The sequence below is a fragment of the Protopterus annectens genome, chromosome 4.part0, assembly GCF_019279795.1.
Source record: "Protopterus annectens isolate FY-2018-M chromosome 4.part0, PAN1.0, whole genome shotgun sequence".
Taxonomy (NCBI): Eukaryota; Metazoa; Chordata; order Ceratodontiformes; family Protopteridae; genus Protopterus; species Protopterus annectens.
The window spans coordinates 1,209,297,177-1,209,319,082 of NC_056733.1; positions in this window are offsets into that span (position 1 = coordinate 1,209,297,177).

A 21,906-nucleotide genomic window follows, 5' to 3' on the forward strand; every position below is an offset into this window, starting at 1 on the left:
CCCCCACATGGGATTGTTTGCCCTTTCAGACCCCCTTGCATAAATATACTAACTCTGCAGTCACATAACTGCATTGAAAAATGAAAGTGACTCTTTATAGTGAAGAGTAATCATTGACTGTCCAAGCATGTAAGTCACGATGTCTGGCTGACCCTCTGATGAGTTAAACGATGATGAAGTTTACTCAATTACTAGAATCTACATGCAGTACATACTTAGTAAGGGTAGGGAAATTCCTCATGGTCTAGTTAAATGACTTGCTCAGAATCACACAGCAGACAAACAGGGCCAGTGTTAGCATTGTGAGTATCATCCTGTAGCTGACACCTCTACTAAGCATTCATTTAGCTCAGACAAGAAAGCTTTAGGAGTAGTTCAAACAGATGAAACTCTAGTTGTAATGCTCTTTCATTACAACAGGCCTGTGTACACACCAAGTTGACCAGTCCCACAGACAGACACTCACATTAACTGGCATTTGGTTGCAATGATGTTACATTGTAACATCCTTATGTGCAGGGATGGCCTTACATGAAATGTTGTTTTAGACAAGGGGCTACATGGCACCCCCTTACTGCCCACATCTCTTCCAATCCTCTAGTGCGCTCCCATGTTTTCCCCCATCCTAGCCTCCCTACTCTATCCATATTACATTTTTTTTCTCACATTGTTGTCTTAAGTCAATAGCTTTTTTGCATTCTTTCAACACACCCTAACTGAACAAGATTGCTCTATAATAGCTAAACAGTAAATAGCTGAATTGACCTGTGATGTATTTTAGAGCTTTTTCTTTTAAACGAGGTTTTCATCCAACGAAGGCCTGAACAAACATCATGAGTAAGGAAATAAATTCAGTCTTTTACTCTTTGATTTTTACTTTTCCTGCATCATTTCAACACACCCTAACTGACCCAAGACTGTACTTTAATAACTATGTAGGAAATTATTGAATTAAGCCAGGGGTCGCAGCCCCACAAATACCATGGAGTTATTCATAGTCTAAGGTGAATTTTAAAGCATTTTTCAAACCTTTTGATCCAATGATGTCCCAAAAAAAATCACGAATAAGGAAATAAATTCAGTCTTTTTTTCAAGGAAAGAAATAAGTTCTGTCTGAGGCTTGATTTTTCAAAGCTAATGAAAAAGTAGTTCATTATAAACTGAGAAGACAAGTGTTTGCTAAGGACACATAAATTCTATATGCCTCCTTAGCCCTCCTCACCAAAAAAAAAACATGGTCACCTTCTAAGTATACATCTGGTATTAGATTGGGATGAAAGTGAAGGTGCAAATGGCCACAGTCATAAACTTCAGGTGTTGCTGTCATACTGATACAGAAATTGCCTCCTCACCCCTACCCCAAAAAACAACCACATACTGTGTAACACTTTGATGTCAGTATAAGATGAAATTGAAAGAGCAAAAAGGACATATTAACATACTTTAACCTTTCTGCTTCCAGACATACATAAACAGCATACCTCCTGATCCCTCCTCAAAAAGATAGGTCACCTGTATGTCCATCTGATGTTTGATTGTAAGGAAAGTGAAAACAAATAATAATCAGAGTAATGCATGCCAATGTGTTGCTCCTAGACAGGACATTGCCCATCCCCAGGCTATAATGACTTTCAGTCCACTCTTCTAAGGTTTGTCAGAAATGTTAACTAAGTACTGACCCTCACTGCTCCCAGCCTCAGCATAAGCTTAGTGACCTTGTATGCGTACCTCTGTGTTTATGAGGAAATGTAAAGAAATAATAACCACACTGTCCTCAGCCCCGACACAAGCTGCAACTATCTTCCCTGTGCACCAGTTGTTTGGGGGAAAATTAAGGGAATAATTACCGCATTGTCCCCAGCCCCCACAAGCTACAGCAACCGTCTATCAAGGAAGTATGGGTGTGCCCATCCTTGGGGTGAGGCTTTAACTTAGATGCTCCTCATGTTTAATCCCTACTGGCGGTTGAAGATAAAGAAAGGGCATTGTCCTTAATGGGGAAAGGGTAGTGGACATTGGCTTAGTCATTGCAGAGGTTGGATGATCTACCAGCACATTTTGATTGCATGCCCACCCACCAGACATAACAGGACAGCATGTGGGGAACAAAGGAAAAATAGGACATAAGAAAAAAAAAAAAGCATAGCAGCTCTATAACATGGTTCGTTTACGGCTCAATTGCCTCATCAACCCAAACTCTAATCAAATTAAGTCTTTGGATGCTAGGAGTGGCAGGCAGATCTAACAAATGAGGAGAAACATTGGGGTCCACTGATGTTCAGTTGTGTAGGGGGAAAATGGTTGCCCAATACCAAAGCTGTCAGTCTTTTGGCCCCAGATGATGGAACACTGTCTGTCATAATATGGAATTTATTTTTCCTTTGTTGAACAGTTTAATGGCCTCTTTTCAGGAGAGAGTCAAGGTAATATTTATTCTATTAGGGAAATTCACCTCAGCATCAGTGAATGTCCCCTTCTATTTTTGATAGGTACCATGCAGTCTTTCGCATCCAGCTGAGCTGCTATCAGTTCAAGCAGATGGGATTTCAGCTTAACATCTCATCTGAAGGGCAAAGTACTCAGGAATGCAGCTCCCTGTTTATGTTGTTCTACAGTGTCAGCATTCCATCTACCTGGTGTGGAAACAGAAGGTTACTGTGTTATCTGTTGTACATTAACATTGCTGTGGGCAAAATGTACTAACAGCTTTGACTGGGAAGCTCATGGCTTGCTTAATAACTGTTTTTTCATAATTACAAAAAGTTTTTTGATTAGTTACTATTTTTCTGTATTATCTAATGTAGATGTTTGTTAAATTAAGTTCTTAATAAACGTAAAACAAACTCCTTCAGTAATGTAGAGCAGTGTGGAACATAAGACACAGAATTAGAAATGTTGCTCATAATGAGGTAGAATTGAGAGATAAACAGGGGAGCATTGTTGCACATCTCCCATTCGTACCTCTCTACTTCAAAAAAATTCTGAACAAAGCTAAAAATAAGGGGATGGCACAAAGACGCCTAATCAGGGCTATTTTTTATTTATAAATCACTTAAAACTTTAAGACCCATAATCAAAGGTATTTTTTTAAATATGAATCACTTATAACTTTAATATGGACATTTTTGCATCAACATGCATTCTTAGAACAATATGAAGTAAGAAATTCTTAATCTCTGGCATGGTTGACTGTAATCCTCAATGACTAAGCAGAAAATCAAACATATTATGAGGAGCAGGATAAAAAAAAATGAGACAAAATAAGGGACATTCTGCTAAATCAGGGACATTTGAGAGGCACACCCTCAATATTCTTGACTTTGTCCCCCAATTTGTAAGCAGAGACATGCAATATTATAAAATTATTAGTAGAAGGCAACAAAATACTGCAACCCATCACCTGCTTCTTTTGCATAAAGTGGACCTCAAAGGTTGCAACCTGAGAAGTAAAGGAAGCTGCAGCCAATCATGTTCTCTTCCTGCAAAAGTGGTTCTGAAAGATTGCAGCTATGCGATAATGTCGGCTCTATTCACTGTTGAAAAAAAAAGTGGTCACCACTGTTGGCCTTCCACAACAAGGCAAGGAATTTCAGAAAGGCACCTACCCATTTACTTTCCACAACAGTCCACCACTCTTTCCTCAGGGGTGCACCAATTGCAAGTCAGCTGGGAACTCCCTCAGCTGCAGGTTTCGTTGGTGCCTAACACCAGTTATGCTCAGTCAGATGGAAGCTAAAGGAATTAATTCCAAGACTACAGGATACAGTTTATGAGCAGATTGTAGCCTTGGTTCTCCATGCTAAACTATCAGACATCAAGTAGTCCTGCTCTGGAACAGGATCTGATCTACACATGAGCAGTGAGCATACATCATGCATGAGATAATGTCTGCAAAATGTTCTATAACACAGTTGTCTGCTGTGCTATACTCTTACGTATATTTTTCACATCCAGTTACCTGTGCTGCTGAGGAATGGGGTGTTGCTGCTTTTGATGTCAAAATTGCATTTTTTTTAATCTAGGTACAATAGGGGAGGATAACAATACTTTCTAAGTTTATGCATGGGTAATTCCTTTTGTGACAGAGTAACATATAAGAGCAAAGTGATATATGCCGTGTCCTTTGCAGCATAATCCCAAATCATTGTCTGCACCTTCGTGTAGTGTAATGTGAAGTAACATTCTGGGTAACAACATATGGGCAAGTCACGCTGAGGCTTTTCCTGTTATTACAGGTGCTGTCATGCAAGTCACGCTGAGACTTTTCCTGTTATTACAGGTGCTGTTGTGCAAGTCATGCTGAGGCTTTTCCTGTTATTACAGGTGCTGTTATGCAAGTCACGCTGAGGCTTTTCCTGTTATTACAGGTGCTGTTGTGCAAGTCACGCTGAGGTTTTTCCTGTTATTACAGGTGCTGTCATGTAAGTCACATTGAAGCTTTTCCTGTTATTATAGGTGCTGTCATGCAAGTCACGCTGAGGCTTTTCCTGTTGTTACAGGTGCTGTTGTGCAAGTCACGCTGAGGCTGTTCCTGTTGTTATAGGTGCTGTTGTGCAAGTCATGCTGAGGCTTTTCCTGTTATTACAGCTGCTGTCGTGCAAGTCACGCTGAGGCTTTTCCTGTTATTATAGGTGCTGTCGTGCAAGTCACGCTTAGGCTTTTCCTATTACAGGTGCTGTTGTGCAAGTCACGCTGAGGGTTTCCTGTTATTACAGGTGCTGTCGTGCAAGTCATGCTGAGGGTTTCCTGTTATTACAGGTGCTGTCGTGCAAATCACGCTGAGGCTTTTCCTGTTATTATAGGTGCTGTCATGCAAGTCACGCTGAGGCTTTTCCTGTTATTACAGGTGCTGTCATGCAAGTCACGCTGAGGCTTTTCCTGTTATTACAGGTGCTGTTGTGCAAGTCACGCTGACACTTTTCCTGTTATTACAAGTGCTGTCATGCAAGTCACGCTGAGGCTTTTCCTGTTATTACAGGTGCTGTTGTGCAAGTCACGCTGAGGTTTTTCCTGGTATTACAGGTGCTGTTGTGCAAGTCACACTGAGGCTTTTCCTGTTATTGCAGGTGCTGTCGTGCAAGTCACGCTGAGGCTTTTCCTGTTATTTTATTTATTTATTTATTTTACATTTGTTAACCGGGTTAGTCTGGCTGAGCTTTTGGCTGATTTTCAGCAGAGACCCGGGGAGAAAAACTCCTCGGGACTAGAAAACAATTTATTAAATTTTAGTGACATAGTAGTGACATACTTTCTAAGTTTATGCATGGGTAATTCCTTTTGTGACAGAGTAACATATAAGAGCAAAGTGATATATGCCGTGTCCTTTGCAGCATAATCCCAAATCATTGTCTGCACCTTCGTGTAGTGTAATGTGAAGTAACATTCTGGGTAACAACATATGGGCAAGTCACGCTGAGGCTTTTCCTATTGTTACAGGAGCTGCCGTGCAAGTCACACTGAGGCTTTTCCTGTTATTACAGGTGCTGTTGTGCAAGTCACACTGAGGCTTTTCCTCTTATTACAGGTGCTGTCATGCAAGTCACGCTGACACTTTTCCTGTTATTACAGGTGCTGTCATGCAAGTCACGCTGAGGCTTTTCCTGTTATTACAGGTGCTGTTGTGCAAGTCACGCTGAGGCTTTTCCTGTTATTACAGGTGCTGTCATGCAAGTCACGCTGAGACTTTTCCTGTTATTACAGGTGCTGTTGTGCAAGTCATGCTGAGGCTTTTCCTGTTATTACAGGTGCTGTCATGCAAGTCACGCTGAGGTTTTTCCTGTTATTACAGGTGCTGTTGTGCAAGTCACGCTGAGGTTTTTCCTGGTATTACAGGTGCTGTTGTGCAAGTCACGCTGAGGCTTTTCCTGTTATTGCAGGTGCTGTCGTGCAAGTCACGCTGAGGCTTTTCCTGTTATTTTATTTATTTATTTATTTTACATTTGTTAACCGGGTTAGTCTGGCTGAGCTTTTGGCTGATTTTCAGCAGAGACCCGGGGAGAAAAACTCCTCGGGACTAGAAAACAATTTATTAAATTTTAGTGACATAGTAGTGACATACTTTCTAAGTTTATGCATGGGTAATTCCTTTTGTGACAGAGTAACATATAAGAGCAAAGTGATATATGCCGTGTCCTTTGCAGCATAATCCCAAATCATTGTCTGCACCTTCGTGTAGTGTAATGTGAAGTAACATTCTGGGTAACAACATATGGGCAAGTCACGCTGAGGCTTTTCCTATTGTTACAGGAGCTGCCGTGCAAGTCACACTGAGGCTTTTCCTGTTATTACAGGTGCTGTTGTGCAAGTCACGCTGAGGTTTTTCCTGTTATTGCAGGTGCTGTCATGCAAGTCACACTGAAGCTTTTCCTGTTATTATAGGAGCTGTTGTGCAAGTCACGCTGAGGCTTTTCCTGTTGTTACAGGTGCTGTTGTGCAAGTCACGCTGAGGCTTTTCCTGTTACAGGTGCTGTCGTGCAAGTCATGCTGAGGCTTTTCCTGTAATTACAGCTGCTGTCGTGCAAGTCACGCTGAGGCTTTTCCTGTTATTACAGGTGCTGTCGTGCAAGTCACGCTGAGGCTTTTCCTGTTATTACAGGTGCTGTCGTGCAAATCACACTGAGGCTTTTCCTGTTATTACAGGTGCTGTCATGCAAGTCATGCTGAGGCTTTTCCTGTTATTACAGGTGCTGTTGTGCAAGTCACGCTGAGGCTTTTCCTGTTATTATAGGTGCTGTCATGCAAGTCACGCTGAGGCTTTTCCTGTTATTATAGGTGCTGTCATGCAAGTCACTGTGAGGCTTGTTCTGTTACTGTAGGTGCTGTCTTGCACGTCACACTGAGGCTTTTCATGTTACTACAGGTGCTATCATCATTATGCTATCAGATAACAGCACAGATTTGTCAAGTGGAGTCAGCATGATGGGTCAGCTATATGATTTATTTTCCTTACAACTTCAAGGTCCAACTTCAAAAAAACAGCGTATATTGATTAAAAATGTTTTTGTCATCTCTGAGCCAATATAAAACCAGTGATAAGCATTTTTTATCTACAAAATTTCATAGTTTCATAGTTTCATAGTATAGTACTAGGCTATCTGCCCTAGGGCATTTATAAGCCTAGCCAAAGTGTATGTGGCTTTTGCCACCCCATGTAATGATACAAAAGTGTACAATTTAAATTAAATTTAGTTTACTGCGCCTCTATCTAGCAATGACACAGAGATGACCCCCGGGGTAAACCTACGATCACCCATCCATTCCTCCAGATTTCTCTTGAAGAGAGTCAGTGAGGGGCTCTGCTTAACATGGACAGGTATCCTGTTCCAGAGTGCGGGAAGCCTCTGGGTTAAGAAACTGTCCCTCCAGCATGTCCTATTCATATTTGTGCTGAGGTTTAGATCTTTAGCTCTCGTGGCTCTGATGGATTTGGATTTTTTGAGGTGGAGCATGTCCATTAATTCTGAATTGGACATGGCCTTGTACGTAAGGCACAGATCACCTCTGAGCAGGCGGTATGCTACTGAATAGAGCTGGAGCTTTTTCAGTCTGGCAGCATATGACATATGCTGGAGACCCTTGATCCTCTTGGTAAGGCACTTTTGGGGTCTCTCCAGCTGCTGCAGGTGCCAGGTGAGGTACATACCAAAGGGGGCATTGTACTCAATCATAGGCCTGATAAGGGAGGACTATAAGGGTACAATGACATCCTTTGATCTGGATGTGAACCCCTTCATGATAAGGTGGGCAAGGTAGAAGGTCTTTCTAACCACTTTGGCGATATGGGTGTCAAATGAGAGGTCACTGTCAACTTGGGTCCCCAGGTCTCTGATTACTTTTTCTGTACTTAATGGATTACCACCTATGTGGTAATTTGTGGGTACTTTGTTTTTTCCAAAGGGGATGACTATACATTTTTTGGCATTTAGTTTAAGGCCATGACTCTGGTACCAGTCTGTTTCTGTGAGGCCCTTCTGGAGGCTGCATGTGTCAGCTGGTGCGTCGACTATGGCGCCTAGTTTGCAGTCGTCTGCGAACTTTGTCAGCTACAACCCCCCTATGTTTGCCTGCACATCTGAGAAATAAATGCCGAACAAGAGGGGTCCCAAGACAGATCCCTGTGGGACTCCACTTGTGACTGGCTTAGAGTCTGACATAGCTCCAGCTATTCTGACTTTGTGGGTTCTGTCCTTTAGCCAGTTTGCAACCCATCTTGTGACAAACGGGTTTACATTTAAGCTGTTGAGCTTGTCTATGATGCCTGAGTGGGGTATTGTGTCGAAGGCTTTTGCCAGATCCAGGTAAGCTGTATGAACTGCTTTGTCTTCATCGATGGCTCTAGTGACTGTTTCAAAAAAGTCCACCAGGTTTAAAAGACAGGATCTGCCTTTTACAAAGCCGAACTGGGTAGGGTCAATTGTCTGTAGGTCCCCGATGTCTTTGTTTATGAGTTCCATAATGATCCTTTCCATAGCTTTGCAGACCAGGCTGGTTAAGCTTATGGGGCGGTAGTTTCCAGGGTCTGTAGAGGTGCCACCTTTGTGGAGTGGGACCACTGTAGCTGTACGCCAGTGTTCAGGGATGTATCCTGCAGCAAGGCTAAGATTAAACAGCGTTCTTATGTGCGGGTTTAGCTCCTCTAGGAGTTCACGTAGCACGCAACCCAGGACACTGTCAGGTCCCATGGATGCTGTATTTTTAGCTTTGCTGAGGGCAGCTCTCACCTGGACATCTGAGATTTCAGGGAGGTTGCATTCAGCTGAGATTTATTTCGTCTTTTGGGGGAGAGGGAGTGGAGAAATTTGCACTGAACCTATCGGCCAGTATGTTGGCAATATCTGTGGGTTCAGTGTATCTGAGGATTTCCGCCCAGGTTTCTAACATAACTGAAGAAGGCCTTGTGATTATCTTTAGTGTCCTTAGCGATTTTTCTCTCAAAGTTGGCCTTTGATGATTTTATTAGCGAACATAGTTTTTTGCTAGTGCTGATCAGGGATGCCTTCCCTTTATGGGATTTTGCTCTATCTTACAGTAGCTTTCTTCTCTTGTTATAAAGTTTGTTTATGGCTGGGGTCCACCAGATAGGATACCTGCCTTTGGTGGAAAGGGTCTTGGTTTTATTTGGGATTGCATGATCCATGAATTCTTGGAGATGCCCGTAGAAAGCATTTGTGAAGGATTCAGCAGTGTCGGATGTGGTTTCCACTGGCCCAGGGGGCTTGAAGGATACCATTTCAGTCTTAAGGAGTGTAAAGTCGGCTTTTGAGAAGTTTCTCACTGTGGTCTTTTGTGCTGGGGGTGGAGGTGGGATATGAATATCTAGGGTTATTAGTTTATGGTCTGATCTCACTAGTGAGGGGTATGCTTCCGGTGTTGAGCATTTTGTCCCCATATTTGTGATGATCAGGTCAAGTATATTATTTCTCCTTGTGGGGGAGGTGACTAGTTGTTCCATCGCATTTGAGTTGATGAATTCCAGGAACCTTTGGGCTAGAGTGTTGGGGCTTGAGTAATGCACCCAGTCTATGTTTGGGCAGTTGAAGTCTCCCAATATGATGGTATTTGATGAGACATTCATATCCTCCAGTGTCTTCAGGAAGGCTGAATGGAGTTCCTGAGATTGCAAGGGTGGTCTGTAGCATGCTACAAGTTGTATAGCAGTTTTGCCTATGGTTAGTTGCACATGGATGGTCTCTGATGCTTCGTGCATTGCCACTAACCTGGAGGTGTGGGTGTCTTTAATGAATATGGACACTCCCCCTCCTTTTGTGGTTCAGACCAGGTTTTGGGGCGGAAATGCATGATACGAGGTATAACCTGGTAGGGCTGGGGTGCTCTCAGGAGCCTTGAACCAGGTTTCAGTTACTGCACAGACATCAATACTCTCCATACTGAGGAGTGCTTCGAGAGCCTGCATCTTGAGATTTAGACTTCTGGCGTTGAGCAGCATTACCCTTAGTTTTTTTCCTTTATTGTTTTCTAAGGTGGTGGGTTTGTCTTTTGAGCCTTGCCTAAAAAAGGCACTATGGGGGTGGCAAGAGCCTTAGCCAATATCCGGAAGCCCAGTGGTGACAGGTGCAAGCCGTCCCTTGCGAAGCAGCGTGGCTTGTCCAGCATGTCATCCCAAGCAGACAGACATTGGATCCCCCTAGAATGACACCAGTAATTGAGCCAATTATTAAAGCTGATCATCTTGTCTTTGTATTGTGGCATCATTCTTGGTGAGGGCAAAATGCTGCTCAGGGTCAGGGTCATACCAGCCTGGGCTACATAATCAGAGAGCTCCTCTATGTCTCTTTTCATGTAGTCCAAGGAGGTACGTCTCAGGTCATTCACGCTGGCATGGACAATGATGGAGTCATATTTGTACTTGCTTTGGAGTGACCTGAGTGCTTGTGTTATGTGGCGGATCCTAGCTCCCGACAGGCAGCTCACCGTTACCCTCTCTTTGTTCAGCCTGGTAAGTGGGACGTCAGTGTGTCTGACTATAGAGTCACCTATTACTAGTGTATCAGGCATGGTGTTTCGCCTTAAGGGGTGTGATTGTTTGGCACACTGACTTTGTGTACTATGTGTTGCATGTGCAGAGTTTTGAGGTGGTGTTTTCTTGGATGTCTGCTTTGGGAGCCTCTGTTGTTTCGGTAAGTTTTTTATTAGAGCCTCTGAGTATGTCTTTGTGTTATTATGTGTTTGGTTTGCAGTTGTGGTTGGTTTATGTGAGACTGGGTTTGTTGTGTGTGTGGTTACCTTCTCCTCCTGTCTGGTATTGCTAGTCCTGGATGAGAGAGTTCAGCCTCCAGTTTGGCTATATAGTTGCATCTCTCACATGTGTTTGTGTTTGTTGGGAGGAGGAGAGGGTTGTCTGTGTACATGAGACAATTGTAACATTGTCTCAGGATTCCCAAATTAACCAGCTGAACTGGAGAAGACGTCAGTAATATACCACTCGACATGCCAGAATAGTATAAGGGGGTGATGTGTAACTGGGTCAGAGAGAGGACTTTGAAGGGAAGTGGGTATTAGCACGGGTCATGCTTGAAAGTTCTGGACCCTAGGTGTCTGTGACTTCTCTATATAGCAGGTATCACATATATGACAGAATGTTAACACACCACACCTTTGGAGCCAACTTATGCTTCCCTTTCCTTATCAGATTATATCTGCATGTCATCATATCTAATTTCTTCAAATGACCCCAAAATGTCATTGATCTTTTAATAAATATTATTCATGTTACCTTAAAACCCCTTTAACTTTTTGTCAATAAACACAATCAAAAGCTTACAATTTTTAAAAGGTAATAGACATGTATCATACTACACCTGCTTAACTATGCTGTGGTATTATTGCTTATATTATGGAGACATGCTGCAGAGGCCTCTGTACTGTCTTCTAGATTTGTAACGTTATGTTGATTGCATGCAACACAGTTGTGTTTAGCTATGAACTACACCTTACTCTTATTAGACCATAATATTCATGCATTCCCATTATCAATCCCGACTACTTTATGCATGAAGGCACACATCTACCTCATAGAATTTCATGCACAGGTGTGTGTGGAAGTGTGGTAGCACACAGAGGCCACATATAGATTCTTGCTCATTTCCAGTAATTCTTTCAGTTCAAGGCGATCCTTCTGATAGAGAACTGAGTATCCATGTTCTGTGATGGGAGCACAATGCACTACATACATGTTCTGTGATGGGAACCCAATGTACTACATACATGTTCTGTGATGGGAACACAATGTACTACAAACATGTTATGTGATGGAATCACAATGTGCACCCTACCTGCTGGTATGCCCTACCCCCCACATAGCAGTCATAGTATGACATCCAGGAATATTAGGATTTTCTACAAATCTGTGTGGCACCATGTTGACAACTTCTTGGTACACAGGAGACCCCTCACCCAGTTTCACTAGCCACCTGTTGTGTATTCACTGATCTTACACTTATTCACACAAGACAACTACAGCTGCAATAAGACATTACACAGCCATTAATGTCTGGCTTTACTCTACGGATGTGATGAATATTTGTGGCTACATGCTATTATTCACACTGTACATGAATGATGTGCAGCATGCATGCCACATCATGTGCAGAACTCTGTCTCTTTCTCTACAAGCTTTGCTGAACAGCATCCTTAGATATCTCTTTCAGCAGCATGCATGCCACATCATGTGCAGAGCTCTGTCTCTTTCTCTACAAGCTTTGCTGAACAGCATCCTTAGATATCTCTTTCAGCAGCATGCATGCCACATCATGTGCAGAACTCTGTCTCTTTCTCTACAAGCTTTGCTGAACAGCATCCTTAGATATCTCTTTCAGCAGCATGCATGCCACATCATGTGCAGAACTCTGTCTCTTTCTCTACAAGCTTTGCTGGACAGCATCCTTAGATATCTCTTTCAGCAGCATGTATGCCGCATCATGTGCAGAACTCTGTCTTTCTCTACAAGCTTTGCTGAACAGCATCCTTAGATATCTCTTTCAGGGTACTGGAAAATGGTTGCATAAATCCTGCTACCTGTTACATCATGCAGTACTATGCACTATTACACCATTCTCGCTTAATACATTTCATGTGGCACTTATAAAGCATTATGATCTTACATAAGCCATTACTATATGACCGTGACACAGTTATGTTCTGCTCTTGCCTGTAGTGCCCTCTGTTCAAGACATACTGCAGTTTTTTATCATGTTTCTGATTAGCACATACACATATGTTCTGCGTTTTGACTGCTGCTGCATATACTACATGTCCATTATTTCTGGTTCTCATTTTTCTGTCCTCCACTCACACAAATACCTTGTGATTTCTGTAAGGTAGTATCAAATCCTATACATTATTATGTGCTAAGCAACAAATAGAAAATGAAGCATAAGATACTCTGAAATATGCTAAAAGTGTTGCCTGTTGGCCATTGGATGATTACAATGCTGTACTGGTTTTGCACTCCACTGAAACAGACCATCCATGGATGAGAATCAGTCTAACAACAATTTGTTGAAGACTATTTCATTGAAACTGACTAAACAGAGCTTTACTGAAATGTAATAGTTCTTTATTTCTTTGAAAATTTATGACCTTGGAGTTAACCATAATAAGTAATGAAAAAACTGCTTACTTGAAAAACTGATTTTCCTTGAAGCATTATTTGCTTAAATGAGCAATAATGCCCCACAGGGTGGACATTTTCAGGGAAATATCAGACCACCTTGAGTGTTTTGAGGCCTGATGCCACACATCTCCTTGAATGTTCATTATTTCCTGTTAACATCCACTCTGGAGGGCATTATTGTGCTTAGATAATGGGCTATCTGTTAAACTGTCTTATATACTTTTTATTAGTATACACAGTTTTTAATGTTTTTTTATGTAAAATAGTTCCTCCACTTAATGTTTCAAACTTGCCAAAGAATGTGCAGTTGTTGCCGGACATTTTTTAAATCTAAAATATAAGTTATGTAAGTATTTAATGTCCACAGACCCACACACACACACACACACACACACACACACACACACACACACACACACACACACACACACACACACACACACACACACACACACAGACACACACACACACACACACAGACACACACACAGGCACATCATAGGATCATAGGAAGTTACTAGGCTATTAGCCTTGAGGCCCTTACAAGCCTAGCCAAGAATTTAACCCATGTTCCAACAAGTCAGCATCTGATGCCCCTGTCCAGCAGGGACACAGGTGGAATCCAAGGGGTGTATTTTCTGTTCCCCATCCAGTTATCCAGGTTGTGCTTAAAAAGTGTTAATGAATTAATGAGGTACTCTGCTTGACATGGACAGGGAGTCCATTCCACAGAAGTGGTAGTCTCTGATACACAAATCTATTCCACCAACAAGTCCTATTGATGTCAGAGACCAGGCTGAAGTTGTGCATGTGGAGCGTGACTTGCAGATATGCAGCAGTACCATCAAGGTGGGGTCTGAGATTGCTTTGTATGCCAGAGGTCACCTCCTTGGAGTCTGTATTTGACTGAGTAGAAGGACATGGCTTTTAGCCTATCTGTGTAGGGTAGATGTTTGAGGCCCTGGATTCTCCTGGTGAGGAACCTCTGTGGTCTCTCCAACTGTTGCTTGTGCTTTGTGAGGTACATGCTGAAAGGGGCATTGTACTCCATAATGGGTCTTATAAGGGAAGAATACAGGGATATTATGACCTCTTTGTCCCTGGATGAGATACCCTTTCTAATGAGGTGGGCCATATAGAAAGCTTTCCATACAGTGGAGGCAATATGGTGGTCAAAAGTCAGTTTGCTATCAACCTTGGTGCCAAAGTCCCTCATGACTGATTGCGTGATTAGGGCTTTGTTATTAATGTGATAATTTGTGAGAACATCACTCTCGCCAAAGTGGATGATGATGATGCATTTTTTGGCATTATTCAATTTGAGGTTATGTTTCTGGCAGCAGTCATTTGTTTGGGCGAGACCCTTTTGGAGGATGTTCACATCACTAGGTGAATTGATGACAGCGTCCAGCTTGCAGTCATCTGCAAACTTGGTCAGTCATAGCCCGCTGGCTTTTGCCTGCGCCTCAAAAAAGTATATCTCAAGCAACATAGGCCCCAAGACTGATCCCTGGGATACACCACTTGTTATGGGTCTACTGTTTGAGGTGACTTCCCTTATTTTGACTAAGTGGGTTCTATCAGTGAGCCAGTTTGCTACCTATCTGGTAACATACAGATTAATTCCTAGTTGAGAGAGTTTATCTATTATACCTGAGTGGGGAATAGTATCAAAGGCTTTGGCCAGCTCAAGGTAGATGGTGTGCACCGTCTTCCCCTGATCCATGGCTTTGGTGACTGTCTCAAATAAGTCAACCAAGTTTAACAGCCATGACCTCTCTTTAATGAAACCAAACTGTGTGAGTTTGAGTGTTTGGATGTTGCCAATGTTTTTGTTAATAAGGTCCATGATAATCCATTCCATGGCCTTGCAGGTCAGGCTAGTTAGGATGATGGGTCTATAATTTCCGGGATCGGTGAACGCTCCACCTTTGTGCAAAGGGATGACAATGGCTGTCCTCCACTCAGCTGGTATGAAGCTGGTACTCAGGCTTTGGTTGAATAGGGTGCCTAATGGTGCTGCAAGTTCCTGTCTGAGTTCATGTAGGATGCAGCTTGGGATGTTATTGGGTCCCATGTAGGCTGTATCTTTTGCATTTGAGAGGGCAGTGATGACTTGCTCCCTAGAGATAAGAGGAGGGGGGCAGGTGCTCGGGATGTCCTGATTTACTGATGGGAGGACAGAGGGGTGAAATTTTCACTGAACCTATCTGCCAGCCAGTTGGATATATCTATGACATTTGTATATGTGGTGTCCTTGACCACCAGTTCTGGGCAGAACTGAGTGCTTTCTTTGAGAATGCAGACATATGTGAAGAAGGCCTTATGATCGCCTTTAGTAGATGTCAACAGTTTGGACTCAAAGTTTGCTTTGGTGGATTTTGCTAGTGCTCTTATTTGCTTGTTCAGGCTAAGGACAGATTGCTTCCAATTAGGCACCTGCTCCTTCTTGGTCTTGGACAGCAATTTTTTTTCCTTTTATTGTAGAGTTTATTTATTGTAGATGTCCACCAGACAGGTTTACTCTTCCTTGAGGAGGAGGAGGAATTTGTCCTGTCTGGTATTCCTGATTGCATGCAGCTATGTAAATGCTCGTATAGTAAATTGGTGTAGGTCTCGACATAAGTCCCAGTTCCTGTCAAGGGAGAGGGGGCTGTGAAGCTGTTTATAACTTCACTCAGGAGGTTGTAATCAGCTTTAGAGAAGTTTTTTTTCTTTGACCCTAGTTAGGGGGAGTTGGGGGAGATGATGACTTCGAAAGTGACTGCTTTGTGGTCAGATCTTACCAGGGAGGATGACACTGTAGGGATGCTGCAGTAGTTACTCATGTTGGTTAATACCATGTCCAAGATATTATCACCTCTTATGGGGGTGTCAACCAGCTGGTCCAAGGCATTTGCACTGATTAAATCAAGGAATCTCTGGGCATTTGTGTTTTCACATGAGTAGTTCTTCCAGTCTATGGTTGGATAATTAAAGTGGTCCAGGATCAGGGTAAAGGGTTGAATCTTTAAAGATTCGAAGTGGTCCAGATAGGTGGAGTGGGCATCTTGAGTCAAAGTTGGGGGCCTGTAGCTAGCTATGATTTGAATAGTGGTCTTATCAATGGTTAACTGCACCTGGAGTGTCTAATATGTGTCATAATGTTTGATCAGCCTGGAGGTATGTATGTCTTTAATATATATTGCAACTCCACCTCCTTTTGATTTGCTGCCCATGGTTTGCAGTCTGAATGCATGATAGGCTGAGTAACCTGGTATGGATGGCATGCTCTCAGCAGCTTTAAGCCATGTTTCTGTGACTGCACAAATCTCAGCATCTTCCAGAGTTAGGAATGCTTGCAATGAGTGCAGTTTCATGTTTGGACTCTTAGCGTTTAACAGCAGGATCTTTAATTTGTATTTTGATAAAATGTTCATATTGGTAGTTTTGACCTCATGGCATTGTCTAAAAAGACACTATGAGGGAGGCAGAGCCTTTGCCAGAAGACTGAAGTGCAAGGAAGACAGTTGCAGGCCATCTGTGGCAAAGCATAGACACACACACACACACACACACACACACACACACACACACACACACACACACACACACACACACACACACACACACATACACACATTGATGCATAGGCTCAGACAGACTCACACATCTAGAAACCAAAACACAGACATACACACACACACACACACACACACACACACACACACACACACACACACACACATACACACATACACACACACACACACACACACACACAAAGATGCACAAATATGCAGACACAATACACATCATTCACAGCTGGCTTTTATGACTGAGTACACTTTAGCTGTTTCACTGCAATTAAATGGATGAAAAAAAAGATACAGTTCAAGATGCTGGAATCCTCCCAACCCCACCTTCTCAACTGTGTCTGATTTTGCTCTGTCACTTGAAAATGTTTGATTTTTCTGGTAAAGATAGTGAAGACTACTGTCAGTCAATGAAACTAGACATTACAGTTTCATACTTCATTTTGTTGGGAAAATACAAACTGATATAAAATTAGTGTAATGTTAAAATGTATCTGTGACTGTATGTCATTTTTCTCATGTTTGCTTTATTTAGAGCTGTTGATCAAGGAAATTGCGAGGTATGATCTGAGTCTCTCCTTCCCTTGCTGTCTCTCTCTTTCACTCTTGCCTGCTTGCTCTATCACGGACACATCCACACTGCTTTTTTTTTAATTTATTTTTTCTTTTATTTTACATTCATTAAACAGCAAAGCCACATTTAATAAGCTTAAAAAATATCTTTTTGTTGTATTTTTAAGTCTGTTTTTATATATTTTTGTTTGTATTTTTTAAGTCTGTTTTTATAATGCCTTTTTGTTTGTAATTTTTAAGTCTGTTTTTGTCTTTTTGTTTGTATTTTTAAGTCTGTTTTCATAATGCCTTTTTGTTTGTATTTAACTCTGTTTTTCATGGCTGATTAATATGCTGATACCGTGGATTTGTTTTCTCCCAGGCAATATATGTACTTTAAACACTGGTATTGATCAATCAACAGTATTTTCATCTAGTGCTGAATGACCGAAAGGGAGAGAAACAAGTTTCTCTGAACCTCAGTGGTAATTGTTTTCAGCCCCCCCCCCCACACCCCCAGTATGTGGGACACCTCCCACAACCCCCAAACTTGAATACAACTACTCTTGAGATCACGCAACAGTGGAGAAAAAAGAAGACACCCGTTTTGATGAAAGTTGTTTCATTCCTTTTTATTCAATAAGAGGAACTCGTATATTAATATGCTGTTGGAGAACATTCCTTTTCCTGAGGGTATTGATGTATAATTTGCCCATTATCCAATAAGTCTTAACAAAATGATCTTCAGTTTATAAGCTGTTGGCTAAATAGCTGACATTCTCTATGGCCTCTTCAAATGCCCATTACCTCATGGCACATGCTCTTATTATTTACATAACTCTCAACCTCTTAGAGTAAGAAATCCGGACAAAGCCATAAATAGAAGAGGGACAGGGGCCCAAAAATAGGGACAATTTTTAAATATTTTTCATACAAACTTAGAAAGATGATAGAAAAACAGGTTTTACATTAGCAGCATTTTCTGAAGGGTATGAAGTCTGAAGCTCAAATGTCTGTCATTATTTTCTAACTTCAGTCTTTATCGATTTGCCACTAATTTGCCAGAAAACCAGACTTTTAAGAAAAAAGGACCCAAAATATGAGGCAAAAATCTGGACATTCTGCAAAAATTTGTACAGTTGAGAGGTATCCTAATTTCTGAAGGAAATGCTTATGAATGAAATTAGCAAGATTTGTCAAAAATAGAAACAGTTTTAGTCAGCATTTCAATCATTAGCATGTAGCATTACATCACCTGCAGGGGGCAGTGCTCTTCCACTCCCCATCTCATGAAATAATGAGCAATGATAAAAGAGCATGCGCAGACACATGAAGTATAAGTTAGGCACTGACGGTTTTGAGTAATTTCTCATCTCACTTTGTGAAAGCTTTTTCTTTGTTTTCACAGTTGGAATGTTAAAAGTCAATATACTGAAAATTAAGGAGGTTACTAGTTACATATTACCCAGACAAAATTCTAAGATAGTAGCTCAGCGCATTATAATGAATCACAAACCATGTTAAAAATACTTAACCTTTTGTAATAAATCCCTTTTTATACCTAATATGTTGCTTAGAATATAGTACTTAAAATACATGTTGAATTTACTGTAATTCTGATGGTCAAATTATACCTTTCAAAACAAATCAACTTGAGATATAGCAATCTTAATAAAAGGGTTTAATGTCAGCAGTCAAGATAATAGCCACGCTCTTAGAACACTCCCTGAGCCATGGCCAATAAGACTGTAATTACTTTGCCTGTCTTCTTTTTCATGTAGCACAGTTATAAAACCAGTCATTATACTTTGCCTGAACAGCTTATTAGCACCCGAAGAACATTTCATATAATCTAAAATGTGAAGCCAACTCTGTATAATTTACACAGATTCAGTAAGATGCATTACACTACTATTTTGTCTGAAATCTATGAATAGGTCATCCGTGTAGACTGTCATTTTTTTCCTATTATGGTGCAGTAAGCTATTATAAAACTGCAGTTCCAAAATTACTAAAACACAGACTATTATTGTATTGCCACTTAGATAACATACAACGGGTCTATATTAGAACAATGAAGTTTCAAAACTTCGAATATTCTAATATCGAACCCTATTCAGAGAAAGCTGAAAATATCAAAGCAACAGAAAACCACATTTTTTTCCTAGGGAAAGAATTAGGTTGTCCGTTTCTGTTGCTTCGGTATTTTCAGCGCTGTGGTGGAAAGTTACAGGTAGGGTTCAGGTAAGTGTGCGATTGAGTGCGGTTAGGTTAGTTAGGGTTAGAGTGCAGGTTAGGTATGTGTGCGATTGTGTGGACGTGAGGGTTAGGGTGGGTTAGGTGAGTTAGGGTTAGGGCGTGGGTTAGGTATGTGTGCGATTGTGTGGACGTGAGGGTTAGGGCGAGTTAGGTGAGTTAGGGTTAGGGCGCGGGTCAGGTAAGTGTGCGATTGTGTGGACGTGAGGGTTAGAGAGAGGTAGGTGAGTTAGGGTTAGGGCACGGGTGAGGTGAGTGTGCGATAGTGACGGACCTTAGGGATAGGGTTTGGGTTACTGTAAATGGATAGTTAGTGGTGTGTGTACAGTTTAGTGTAGGGTTAGGTGTAAGATTTTAGGTGTATGTGTGTGGATTGCTGTTTGTTTTGTGTGCTTGTGTTGTGTGTATGTGTTTTGAAACAGCAAATTTTTTCCCTAGGAAAATAATTTGCTGTTCTGTATGTTCGATGTTTTCAGCTTTCGCTGAATAGGGTTCGATATTAAAACATTCAAAGTTTTGAAACTTCGATGTTCTAATATAGACCCCATACAACACATACCTAAAGTTCTAAACTGTATCTTTAAACATTTGTGTTTATTTATTTATTGATTTTTTTTACTGTTCATGATTAAACCAAAATTATACCTATACAACTTTGTAATACTCAAATGTGTACTTTGGCTTGAATTAACAGATCTCCTTCCTGGTGTATGTTTGACATGATTGAACGGAAAGAAAAAAAAACTGCAGTCTTAGTAAATTAGATGGTATAGTCACCATTTGTTTCCTACACCCACGGTCAAGCAACAGTTTTTAAAATCAAATCAAAGTGTGGCATGGCTCAATGTAATACACTGTATCCTTGTGCTGGGATAATGGAAGAATGCTGGTTTCATTCTTGATACTTAGAGTCAATTATAGTGTCAGCTGCCTGCTTAAATCTACTTTTTGAGCAGAAAACAGATTGTGGTATACAATACAAATGCACTGTATTAAATTAATCAGTTATAAACATCTGCTAAAGATGACACTGAATATTTCTTCTCTTAATTTTATAGGTGTAGTGAAAATGCATGCTCACTTTTATTTAATGTCTGATTTAAGTTATTAGCATTTTGTTAAGATAGTCTGTGATAAATATATATTTAATTCTATTCATCATTATACCATTTATGTGGGTGTTTTCATTTTCCTTTCTCATATGCCCATAGTGTAATCCTTATAATTTACAGAAATGAAGCAATAGGTATGAAATAAATCCTTAGGGGTGAAACAAAAAAATCTGACATCTACACAGCTGACCATTAATATTTCTAAATGCGAGTCTATTTTATATCCTCGAAAGCTGTAAACAGTGAATGCTAGCCACAGCAAAAATGACATGAATTTAATTTGTTGTTGTGGGGGGCTGCGCCTCACACCCCCCCACTAATTATATATACCAACTCCAAGATCGCACTACAGTGAGGAAAGGACAAATTTTCCAATCTTTACTGTAGTGCGATCTCACTATTTACAGTTCACTGCACAGCATTTTCGCTGTAGATAGCATTCTCTGTTTAAAACTTTCGAGGATTTAATATAGACCCCTAAATGCTTGTTCACTGATATGCTGGAGAGTAGTATATGTAATGTGTAAAAATGTCTTTAATTCTGTAAATCATATTTTAATACTAAAATCGAAATAAAGACAGTTCCAGGCCACCAGTAGAGTAAGAAACTTTTATATAAATCCACAGATGAGCGCTTTCGTCTCCATACAAGACTTCTTCAGATAAAACAGCACAGGTGCTACACTTACTTATATAATTGCCATGATTACTAAGCAATTAAAATCTGAAGCACCACATAAAAAAATGGTTTAAAATATTGTGTAGTTCAATAACAAAAACTATATTACAAAAAAACATGTTGTCACCACATTACTTTAAAAAAAATCAAATAATATTGTTCTTTAATTTTAATTTTGAATGAACACTTCTACCCCTTACATAAAATTTGTTTGGTCGTACAATAACTGACTCAAACTCGAGCTGCTTTTTCTGTCAATACAGGTTTAATACTCACATACTCATTAAGACCTGGGGGAATGTTAGCCTTTAACCTCAGTTGCCATTTTAGTTCCATATTCAATAGTGTATTTTTCATATCCCCTCCCCTGGTGTTATACTTAACCAAATCAATGATACCAAATTTGAAACCACTGAATGACAAACAGGAAACTGAATGTTTAAACAAAGCACTGGTGTCTTTCCCGATCCTAATATCATAAAGGTGTTTGTACATTCTATCTTTCAAAATTCTTTCAGTTTTTCCTATGTAGAATGCCGAGCACTGCGTATATGTTGCCAGGTAAACCAACATCTTAGTGTTGCAATTACCCTTAGAGAA